This window comes from Aulostomus chinensis, chromosome 1 (genome assembly GCF_037954235.1).
Source record: "Aulostomus chinensis isolate RoL2024-O1b breed Wild chromosome 1, RoL_Achi_v1.0, whole genome shotgun sequence".
In the NCBI taxonomy this organism is placed as follows: domain Eukaryota; kingdom Metazoa; phylum Chordata; class Actinopteri; order Syngnathiformes; family Aulostomidae; genus Aulostomus; species Aulostomus chinensis.
The window spans coordinates 4,350,921-4,361,331 of record NC_141320.1 but is presented as its reverse complement, the minus strand read 5'-3'; the positions used below and the strand labels follow the sequence as shown (position 1 = coordinate 4,361,331).

Below are 10,411 nucleotides of genomic sequence, written 5' to 3'. Positions count from 1 at the left end.
GGAGTTTGTAGAAGCCCCTCCCCTCTGTAGGGCTGGTGGCGCAATGGATAATGCGTCTGACTTTGGATCAGAAGATTCTAGATTCAACTCCTGGCTCAGTTCAAACTTCATAAACAAAAGCTTTCACACCTGAAGTGAGAACCAGTGATCAAAGTCACTGAAGTCCTCCCAGGTTTCCTCCTTGTCTGCTGGAAACATGAACACATGAATGATCCTGCTACCTCTCATGTTAAGCTGCACTTGACAGTGACAGCAGGAGAACAAAAATCCCAGTGTGTCATCAACATTTCCTGTCAAATCAATGATAGAAGCTGTTGAGTTTCTGGATCAGAACAAGGAGAAAGGAGCCCCAATGAAAGAGTGATGGTTCTTGATTCTGATTTTGTTCTTCACTCCTACACCAGAGAGTGAAAGTGTGGGCTGGCTGGGAGCAACTGCCTGCTTCAGAGTGGGAGGAGCCTCAGGACTTTCCAGTGAGAGCTGCAAACTTCCACCAGCGCCCAGTGCCAGCAGGTCTTCATGATGGAGCTGAGAAGAACACAACAACACCAGAGCACTGGAGAATTACTGTGTTCTCTTTTGGTGTCCCAGTGTTAATTTGAGGATCTAAACCTGATATTTAGAAAATCAGACAGCACAGAAAAAGAAAATGCCACCACATCATTGAAATTTTCTGTTATACAAATGAACGTGTTGACTCTTTTTGTATGAGCCCTGCCACTGAGGTCACCAACATGAGCTGGAGTTGGGAATCTTGAACTGAACCTGGTATCACAGCGACCCCTGCTGCTGCAAAATGGAACAGCAACATTGAACCAAGTACAGGATTGGAGGGAGACTGATGGTCGCTGTTTGGGTTTTTGAAGAACAAGGAGGGCGTGGCTTCAAGCTGGATTCTCAGAGACTATTTCCTCTGCTACTCTTACGTCCACTTCTGTCAACGTGCAGACATCTTTCTCGTTTCTGCGTACTTCAGGTGACAGCAGAGCTGCTGAGATGGCTGGTTGCTGCTGGAGGAAACAGTCCAGCATCTCCAGTGAGCTATTCCAACGTGTCACCACGTCAATCACCATCTTGTGCTCAGGAAGCTCCAGCACCCTTTGCTTCTCACTGAGGATGCGGCTCGCCGTAGAGCTACGATGAAAAAATGCAGCGATGCGTCTGACTCTGCTGAGCAAGCGTGCAGCTGTAGGGACTTAAATTAAGAAGGTGTGCAAAGCAACCAATGTGCAACAAGCCCGTAATCTCCGCAGCGCGGACAATATTTGCTGCTGAGTTTTCTCGCTGTGTGGCTGGTTTCCACGGCTCTGGTTTGAAGAACATGGCATGCGAGGATCCAGTCGCTAATGTAGTGAGCTGTAATGGTCAGATATGAATGATGATGTCATCAGGGCTTTGACAGTAGCTAGAATTCTGTCTTTGATCTCAGGAGGACATGAAAGAAAGACAATTGAGGAAAGTAGAAGAGAGCATGGCAGCATGGTGGTGCAGTGGTGAGCACTGTGGCCTCACAGCAAGAAGGTTCTGGGTTTGAGTCCAGGCTCGGGTGGGGAATCTTTCTGTGTAGAGCCTGCATGTTCTCCCCATGAATGCGTGGGTTCTCTCCGGGTACTCCGGTTCCTTCCCACCGTCCAAAGACGTGTAATTTGGGTCGAGGCTGATTGGACAGGCTGTATGATACATACACCGTAGGTATGAATGGTTGTTTGTCTCTGTATGTTGACCCTGTGATGGACTGGTGACCTGTCCAGGGTGAACCCCGCCTCTGGCCTGTAGATGCTGGGATAGGCTCCACCCCCCTCGACCATCAATGTAGGTCTTTTGTTAATTGCATGCCACATGAAATTATTATTGGTCACTTTTCTAGCAACAGTCTCACAGTGGCGAGACAAGAACACTTCTACTTTTGATGTTGACAGTTTGTTCAACACTAAGCTTCATCCAGTACCATGTTGTCAAACACTGGAACCTCCACAGCACCTGAACAGGGACTTGAACCCTGGACCCTCAGATTAAAAGTCTGATGCTCTACCGTCTGAGCTCCTCAGGCTCTTTCTACAGCATTGAGACAGGAACAGAAACACCTGTGAAGGTCAAACTGATGCTTTCTTGACTTGTTCAGTCCTCCATGTTGAAGTCCACCATGCTTTTGATTGGCTCTGATTCTCTGTGGCAAAATCCAACAAGAGGCTCCAAAAATGTCCTGAATGTCACAAGAATGCACAGGACAAGATGTTAGTTTCCTTCATGTCTGCAGTTCCTCCACTGGAAAGTAAAGTCAATGCTGCTCCTCTGCTGAAACCTGGGATCGGACCAGGGACCTTTAGATCTTCAGTCTAAGGCTCTCCCAACTGAGCTGGTTCAGTTCTGAGTGAGGGCCCTGCTTCTCTCATTTATAATCTCTTCCACTCTCACTGGACCTTAGAGAGGATTGGAGCTTCTGAAGTCCTGACACATTGAACAGTTCTCCAGGACCATTTTTGATGAAGGTCTGGATCACACCAGCCTTTTTTGTTTGTCTTCTTCCAGTGTCCTCAACATTGTGTGAGCCAATAATTCCACATCTGTACCAGACACACCTCTGGTTGGTGGGTTTATGGATCTTTCTGTTCTAACAGTGTCTTTTATCTTGCTTTTATCTTTTCTATCTTTTCTTTGTATCTGCATTCTGTGGTGCACAGTGGCTCTGGAAGAGCGCTCTAACTCTTGTCAGTGTACCCCCCCCCCCCGTACAACGAAAATAAAAGATTCTGATTCCGATTCTGACACACACACACACACACACACACACACACACACACACACACACACACACACACACGCGTGTATCAACATGATGTTCCGAATGTTTCACTGTCTGTGGTTGTCCAGCTCTCCTTGCCTCTTCACTGTCATTGTCAGAACTCGGAGCAGTCTTCCTCTCCAGGTGATGTCTCTGAGTGATGATGATTGCTGTCTGTTCAACCGGCTTCATTTGTTGATATCTGAGAAGGACTGAAGACAGCAAAGTGTGCTGATTGGCCAACAACCCCTCACAGGTCAAAGGTCACTGCTCTGAGGCGGACCAGTTTACTGTAACAGTGGTGGCACCATCCACTGCTGGCGCTCTCTTCAGTGCTTCTTGTTTCTGCCCTTTGTCTGTGAGCTCCTAGAGCAGCTGGTCTGCCCCCCCCCCTTTTCTTTTCTATTCCTCTAATTTATTTTTTGATTTTCTATTTTTGTAATTCATCATCGATCTCGGCTCACGGTCGCTACACTCTTGACCTCCTGTGAGCCTTGAAGAGAGAGAAGCCACCTTTGTGTCGGAGAAGAGCAGCTTAGTCCAGGCAGCCAGCAGCCTGAGACCAGAGGGTAGCCAATCAACGCGCTTCCCTTCTTCATCGAGCGAATCTCAGCGGGAGCCACGGTCGACGAGGTGGAGGCTTTGGAGGCCGTCCTCCCACCAGTTCGTTGGAGAGGCGTCGTACATCGATGGGAGAATCCAGCTGAGAACGTAAGCCGGTTACGTTGGTTTTCACCGATTCAGGCCTGGACTCCTGTCTCGCTGCCAAACTCCGCCTGACTCCGTAGAGCTGGTCAGCCTCCACTCAGTCCTCTTCATTTGGTTGGAGGTCACCATCGTTCATTCTACACACCTTTCCACCTGCCTCTTTGCCGTCTACTTGAAGCTCAGATAAATCCAGGCTAATTCATACCTGCTACTCAATATGGGCCTTAATTACTCTGCTGGAATTATCACTCTGTCTTAAGTGTTTTCTTAATTGTATTAAATCCTCTTTAATTTCCAAGAAGTCTTCCAACTCATTCATTCATGCAAGCCACTGATCCACAAGACCTCATTGATGAGCTTCAACCTGAGACTGAGTGTTTCTCGTTGGACGAGACACCCATTCAATCAGACTCATTGTCAGTCCATTGAAATCTACTGGTGTTCCTGGTGAGTTGATTTAACAACATGAGCTGACAGAATCTACGTTCAGGTAGGAACCACCACATCCAGGGGTCTGGACCTTTGAGCAGTCAGAGCCATCAAAGTAGCAGACTAAGCTAGCAGACATTAGCATTGAGAAGAAACTGATACCTGAGCCTACTTTTGGGTCTGGTCAAGTGATGACACAATAATATGACATCATTGTCAGACTGACACCTGCTCAACACTGACCAAACGCCACCCTATTGCATTGTGGGAAATTTCTGCTTGGCTCGCGTCCATCAAAACACACAAAGAAATTTCTCCAGAATCAGGATTGACAGTGGATACAATTGAGAACACACTGGTTTTTCATTCTGAGTCGGGTGCAGGTGTGGAACTTCAGACACAGTCTGTGTTTGTGTTGTTCATTCAGTGATTTTTCTTACAATTCCCAATCACAGCTGCAGAAAGTGAGAGAACAAGCAGGGGTGTTCAAGATGAACGCCCAACGTGGGGCTTGAACCCACGACCCTGAGATTAAGAGTCTCATGCTCTACCGACTGAGCTAGTCAGGCTACATCAGAGTATCTTCAATAGCCTGAAGTGATCAGAGTGAGAGACGCTACAAGCTCTTCATCATTCACAGTCACATGAGCCATCACATGATTGATGAATGACCACAAACACCTTCATCTTTGACAAAGAAGTAAAATAAAAGGTGAACCACAGATGAGACACCAGTGGTAAAAACACTAAAGTGCTGTCAAGGAGAAACAGGATACGAGCAAACACACACACAAGTTACAGAGAGAGAACTCTCCCAGAGGGAACCACTCAAAGGAGAACCTCGAGATCATCAGGCTGGATGACCTCATCAACATGAGACAGGTGGATCAGTAGACTTTGATCCAACATTTGAAGATCAGTTTTGGTGGCTGCTCCATGTTGGAGGAAACCAGGCGATGTTGGACCGTCACAGGGAAGCTCCTTTGCCTCCTCTGCTGCCAGTTCAACCACTCACTCCCATCAGTGGAGAGCAGCTTCAACTGGGTTTGGAATGTACCACTGTGGATGCATAGGAATGTGGAGAAAATGTACTTTGTCAGAAGTGGGATTCGAACCCACGCCTCCAGGAGAGACTGCGACCTGAACGCAGCGCCTTAGACCGCTCGGCCATCCTGACAGACACTTAGATGCAGACTGAATTAATTCACTGACAAAGTAGAATTTTTTCCACAGGAGCTACTGGCTCCTTAGTTGTTGCATTTATTGTTAACATTAAACACACAGTCTGAGTTCATGGCAGTAAGAAATGAACCAGAACATTAGAACCACATTGCATCTCTTGATCAGTTTGTTACATGGGACACATTCCAGACAGGAAGGTCCTTCTGAGACTTGAACTCTGATCACTGATCCAGAGTCCAGAGTGCTCACCCTTCCACCCTGGAACCAAACACAAAGAGGAGGTTCCTCTAAATACCACTTGACATCACCTGCAATCAACCTGTTGATATTTGGAGGTTCATCTTGCTCTTGTTCCAGACTACATTGGCAAAAGGAACAAGAACCACAAGGAAATCAAGGAACTCCAGATTGATTCAGGACTTTCTAACTCCATCGTATGACCTGGGAGCAAAGACTGGCCAGGCCTTCCTTAATTTATCAGTTAATTACTGCTTCAACAAACATGCCACTTAATTAAGTTACCAGAATTTCTCTCATTGAAAAACCCACCAGCCTGATTTCTTGACACGACATGAAAAATTCTCCAAGAACCCACAGTTGGGTGGAAAGATACCAGGTTAACCAGGAGGAGTCCTGCTCCTGAACCATGGATGGAACAAAGTCCACTGGAAAACTCAGCAGTTCCTGAGTGCCAGATCCATCCGGGAGCTTGGGTCTCCCCTTGACTGTGGTGATCCATGAGATCAAGGAGGACAGAGGAAAGAAGGATCCTGTTGGAGATCTCCTCCCTTCTTCCTCCACTTCACTACTACTTGGATGTCAGGAATATGAGGTACTTTACTCAAATGAGGTATTAGGAGTTTCCTGTTTGACAAGAAGGAAGTCAGAGGTTCAAACCTCACTTGTTGGTGGTGCCCTCAACCTGCTGAGAGCATCACTTAGTTCTCTACAGAGAAACATGGCAGCTCTGCTGAAGGCTGCAGGAAACCTGCTGGAACGGAGACTTGGACTCAGGTCACTGGATTCAAAGTCCAGGGTGCCAACAGGTCCACCAGGGCATCTGTGCTTTACTTACCGTGTAAAAAGGACCACAGTGGTCGTCTGGTTTTAATTTAACAAACAAATACGGTTGAAAACTTTGAGACAGAGACACAGGGCTCTTATTTGAAGGGCCATGGGATGGGAAATATCCCAGATCTCTGAGATCAGAGCGTTCATTTTGATCTCAGGGTCAGTGGTTAGTGGCCCACTTTGATGTCTGGGATATCAGGTTCAAGGTTCTTCACAGCTGTGAATGAAGGCTTTCTAAAGTGTTAACCAGTACTCCAGTTGTAAAAAACAATCAGGGGGGATGGTAGATTTTGATGTTTAGGAACAGATCATTTGTGCTGATGACAGCGCATCAGGTGAGAGACCAACAGTGTACCCTTACTCCTCTAAAACAACAAGCATGCTATGGATATTACCTGTCTGCTACTCCTGTCATTGATCTTGACCAAGCCCCCAGGCTGACACTGCTACCACTGCTCCTACATAGTTAGAGTCAAATGCAGAGGACATTTTCCCACCGGGTGCAAGTGCAACTTCATACTCATGATACCTATAAATCTGGGAATTCATCTATATTTTGAAACAAAACATTCTCAAGTCAAGTCCATTTTAATTAAAGTGCAAGAGCAAAAGAATGAAACAAATGTACTGTGGCAGGATAGCGCTACACTCCCCACCATGAGGGGCAGTGTGGCAGACGATAGTGAGTGGTCACCTAGAAATAGACCTGGTCCGACCCTTCTCCGTCCTTTCCACTTCCTCTCCGTCCTTTACAGAGAAGACAGCCGTGCGTGGTGGCGTCTCGCTGGTCAGCAGATCGGTTACAAACAAAGGTACCTCAAAACCTCACAATAATGCTACAGTGATGTCGGAAGAATTGCTAATGAACTCAAAATGATGCTAACAGTAATGTAGTGATAGTTGCTAATAAACTCAGTGATGCTTACAGTAATGTAGTAAGTGTTTCAAACAACCTCAAAGTGATGCTGACAGTCATTTAGTAAGAGTTGCTACTAACCTCAATTTAATGCTACAGTGATGTCTATGAATTGCTAATAAACTCAAAATGACGCTAAAAGTAATGTAGTGATAGTTGCTAATACACTCAAAATGATGCTAAAAGTAATGTAGTGATAGTTGCTAATCAACTCAGTGATGCTTACAGTAATGTAGTAAGAGTTGCTACGAACCTTTAAATAATGCAACAATAATGTAGTAAGAGTTGCAACGAACCTCAAAATATTGCGACAGTGATGTCGGAAGAATTGCTAATGATCTCAAAATGATGCGACAGTGATGTAGTAAGAATTGCTAATGAACTCAAAATGATGCTAACAGTTATGTAGTGATAGTTGCTAATCAACTCAGTGATGCTTACAGTAATGTAGTGAGTGTTTCGAATAACCTCAAAGTGATGCTGACAGTCATGTAGAAAGAGTTGCTACGAACCTCAAAATAATGCGACAGTGATGTCGGAAGAATTGCTAATGATCTCAAAATGATGCGACAGTGATGTAGTAAGAATTGCTAATGAACTCAAAATATTGCTACAGTAATGGAGTGAATGTTTCGAATAACCTCAAAGTGATGCTGACAGTAATGTACTAAGAGTTGCTACGAACCTCAAAATATTGCGACAGTGATGTCGGAAGAATTGCTAATGAACTCAAGATGATGCTAACAGTAATGGAGTGAAACTTTCGAATAACCTCAAAGTGATGCTGACAGTCATGTAGTAAGTGTTGCTACAAACCTCAAAATAATGCGACAGTAATGTAGTAAAAGTTGCTACGAACCTCAAAATATTGCGACAGTGATGTCTTAAGAATTGCTAATGAACTCAAGATGATGCAAACAGTAATGTAGTGATAGTTGCTAAGAAACTCAGTGGTGCTTACAGTAATGTAGTAAGAGTTTCGAACAACCTCAAAGTGATGCTGACAGTCATTTAGTAAGAGTTGCTAATGAACTCAATTCAATGCTACAGTGATGTTCTGAGAATTGCTCATTAACTCAAAATGATGCTAACAGTAATGTAGTTATAGTTGCTAATAAACTAAAAGTGATGCTGACAGTAATGTAGTAAGAGTTGCTACGGTCCTTAAAATAATGCGACAGTAATGTAGTAAAAGTTGCTACGAACCTCAAAATATTGCGACAGTGATGTCGGAAGAATTGCTAATGAACTCAAAATGATGCTAACAGTAATGTAGTGATAGTTGCTAATCAACTCAGTGATCCTTACAGTAATGTAGTAAGTGTTTCGAACAACCTCAAAGTGATGCTGACAGTCATGTAGTAAGAGTTGCTACGAACCTCAAAATAATGCGACAGTGATGTCGGAAGAATTGCTAATGATCTCAAAATGATGCGACAGTGATGTAGTAAGAATTGCTAATGAACTCAAAATGATGCTAACAGTAATGGAGTGAAAGTTTCGAATAACCTCAAAGTGATGCTGACAGTCATGTAGTAAGTGTTGCTACGAATCTCAAAATATTGCGACAGTGATGTCGGAAGAATTGCTAATGAACTCAAAATAATGCTAAAAGTAATGTAGTGATAGTTGCGAATGAACTCAAAGTGATGCTGACAGTAATGTAGTAAGAGTTGCTTCGAACCTCAAAGTAATGCGACAGTGATGTCAAAAGAATTGTTAATGATCTCAAACTGATGGGACAGTGATGTCGTAAGAATTGCTAATGAACTCAAAATGATGCTAAAAGTAATGTAGTGATAGTTGCTAATCAACTCAGTGATCCTTACAGTAATGTAGTAAGTGTTTCCAACAACCTAAAAGTGATGCTGTCAGTCATGTAGTAACAGTTGCTTCTAACCTCAAAATGATGCTAACAGTAATGTAGTGATAGTTGCTAATAAACTCAGTGATGCTGACAGTAATGTAGTAAGAGTTTCGAAAAACCTCAAAGTGATGCTGACAGTCATTTAGTAAGAGTTGCTACTAACCTCAATTTAATGCTACAGTGATGTCTATGAATTGCTAATAAACTCAAAATGACGCCAACAGTAATGTAGTGATAGTTGCTAATAAACTCAAAATGATGCTCAAAGTAATGTAGTGATAGTTGCTAATCAACTCAGTGATGCATACAATAATGTAGTAAGTGTTTCGAACAACCTCAAAGTGACGCTGACAGTCATGTAGTAAGAGTTGCTTCTAACCTCAAAATAATGCTAAAAGTAATGTAGTGATAGTTGCTAATGAACTCAAAGTGATGCTGACAGTAATGTAGTAAGAGTTGCTTCGAACCTCAAAGTAATGCGACAGTGATGTCAAAAGATTTGTTAATGATCTCAAAATTATGGGACAGTGATGTCGTAAGAATTGCTAATGAACTCAAAATGATGCTAAAAGTAATGTAGTGATAGTTGCTATTAACTCAGTGATGCTTAAGTAATGTAGTAAGTGTTTCCAACAACCTCAAAGTGATGCTGACAGTCATGTAGTAAGAGTTGCTAATGAACTCAATTTAATGCTACAGTGATGTCGTAAGAATTTCTAATGAACTCAAAATGATGCTAACAGTAATGTAGTGATAGTTGCTAATAAACTCAAAGTGATGCTGACAGTCATGTAGTAAGAGTTGCTACGAACCTTAAAATAATGCAACAATAATGTAGGAAGAGTTGCTACGAACCTCAAAATATTGCGACAGTCATGTCGGAAGAATTGCTAATGAACTCAAAATGATGCTAACAGTAATGTAGTAAGTGTTTCGAATAACCTCAAAGTGATGGTGACAGTCATGTAGTAAGAGTTGCTACGAACCTCAAAATAATGCGACAGTGATGTCGGAAGAATTGCTAATGACCTCAAAATGATGCGACAGTGATGTAGTAAGAATTGCTAATGAACTCAAAATGATGCTCACAGTAATGGAGTGAAAGTTTTGAATAACCTCAAAGTGATGCTGACAGTCATGTCGTAAGAGTTGCTACTAACCTCAATTTAATGCTACAGTGATGTCAATGAATTGCTAATAAACTCAAAATGACGCTAACAGTAATGTAGTGATAGTTGCTTCTAACCTCAAAATGATGCTAAAAGTAATGTAGTGATAGTTGCTAATGAACTCAAAGTGATGCTGACAGTAATGTAGTGATAGTTGCTAATGAACTCAAAGTGATGCTAACAGTAATGTAGTAAGTATTTCGAAAAACCTCAAAGTGATGCTGACAGTCATGTAGTAAGAGTTGCTAATAACCTCAATTTAATGCTACAGTGATGTCTATGAATTG

At 43.1% G+C, this 10,411-nt stretch overlaps 2 non-coding genes across 2 annotated transcripts; both read right to left on the bottom strand.

The window, feature by feature from the left end:
• Nucleotides 1-4,415: 4,415 nt before the first annotated feature.
• Nucleotides 4,416-4,488, bottom strand: trnak-cuu (transfer RNA lysine (anticodon CUU)). The gene has a single exon. It is a non-coding gene; the product is annotated as a tRNA-Lys (tRNA).
• Nucleotides 4,489-5,013: 525 nt separating this feature from the next.
• trnal-cag (transfer RNA leucine (anticodon CAG)) lies at nt 5,014-5,096 on the bottom strand. Its single transcript has one exon. It is a non-coding gene; the product is annotated as a tRNA-Leu (tRNA).
• Nucleotides 5,097-10,411: the final 5,315 nt, after the last annotated feature.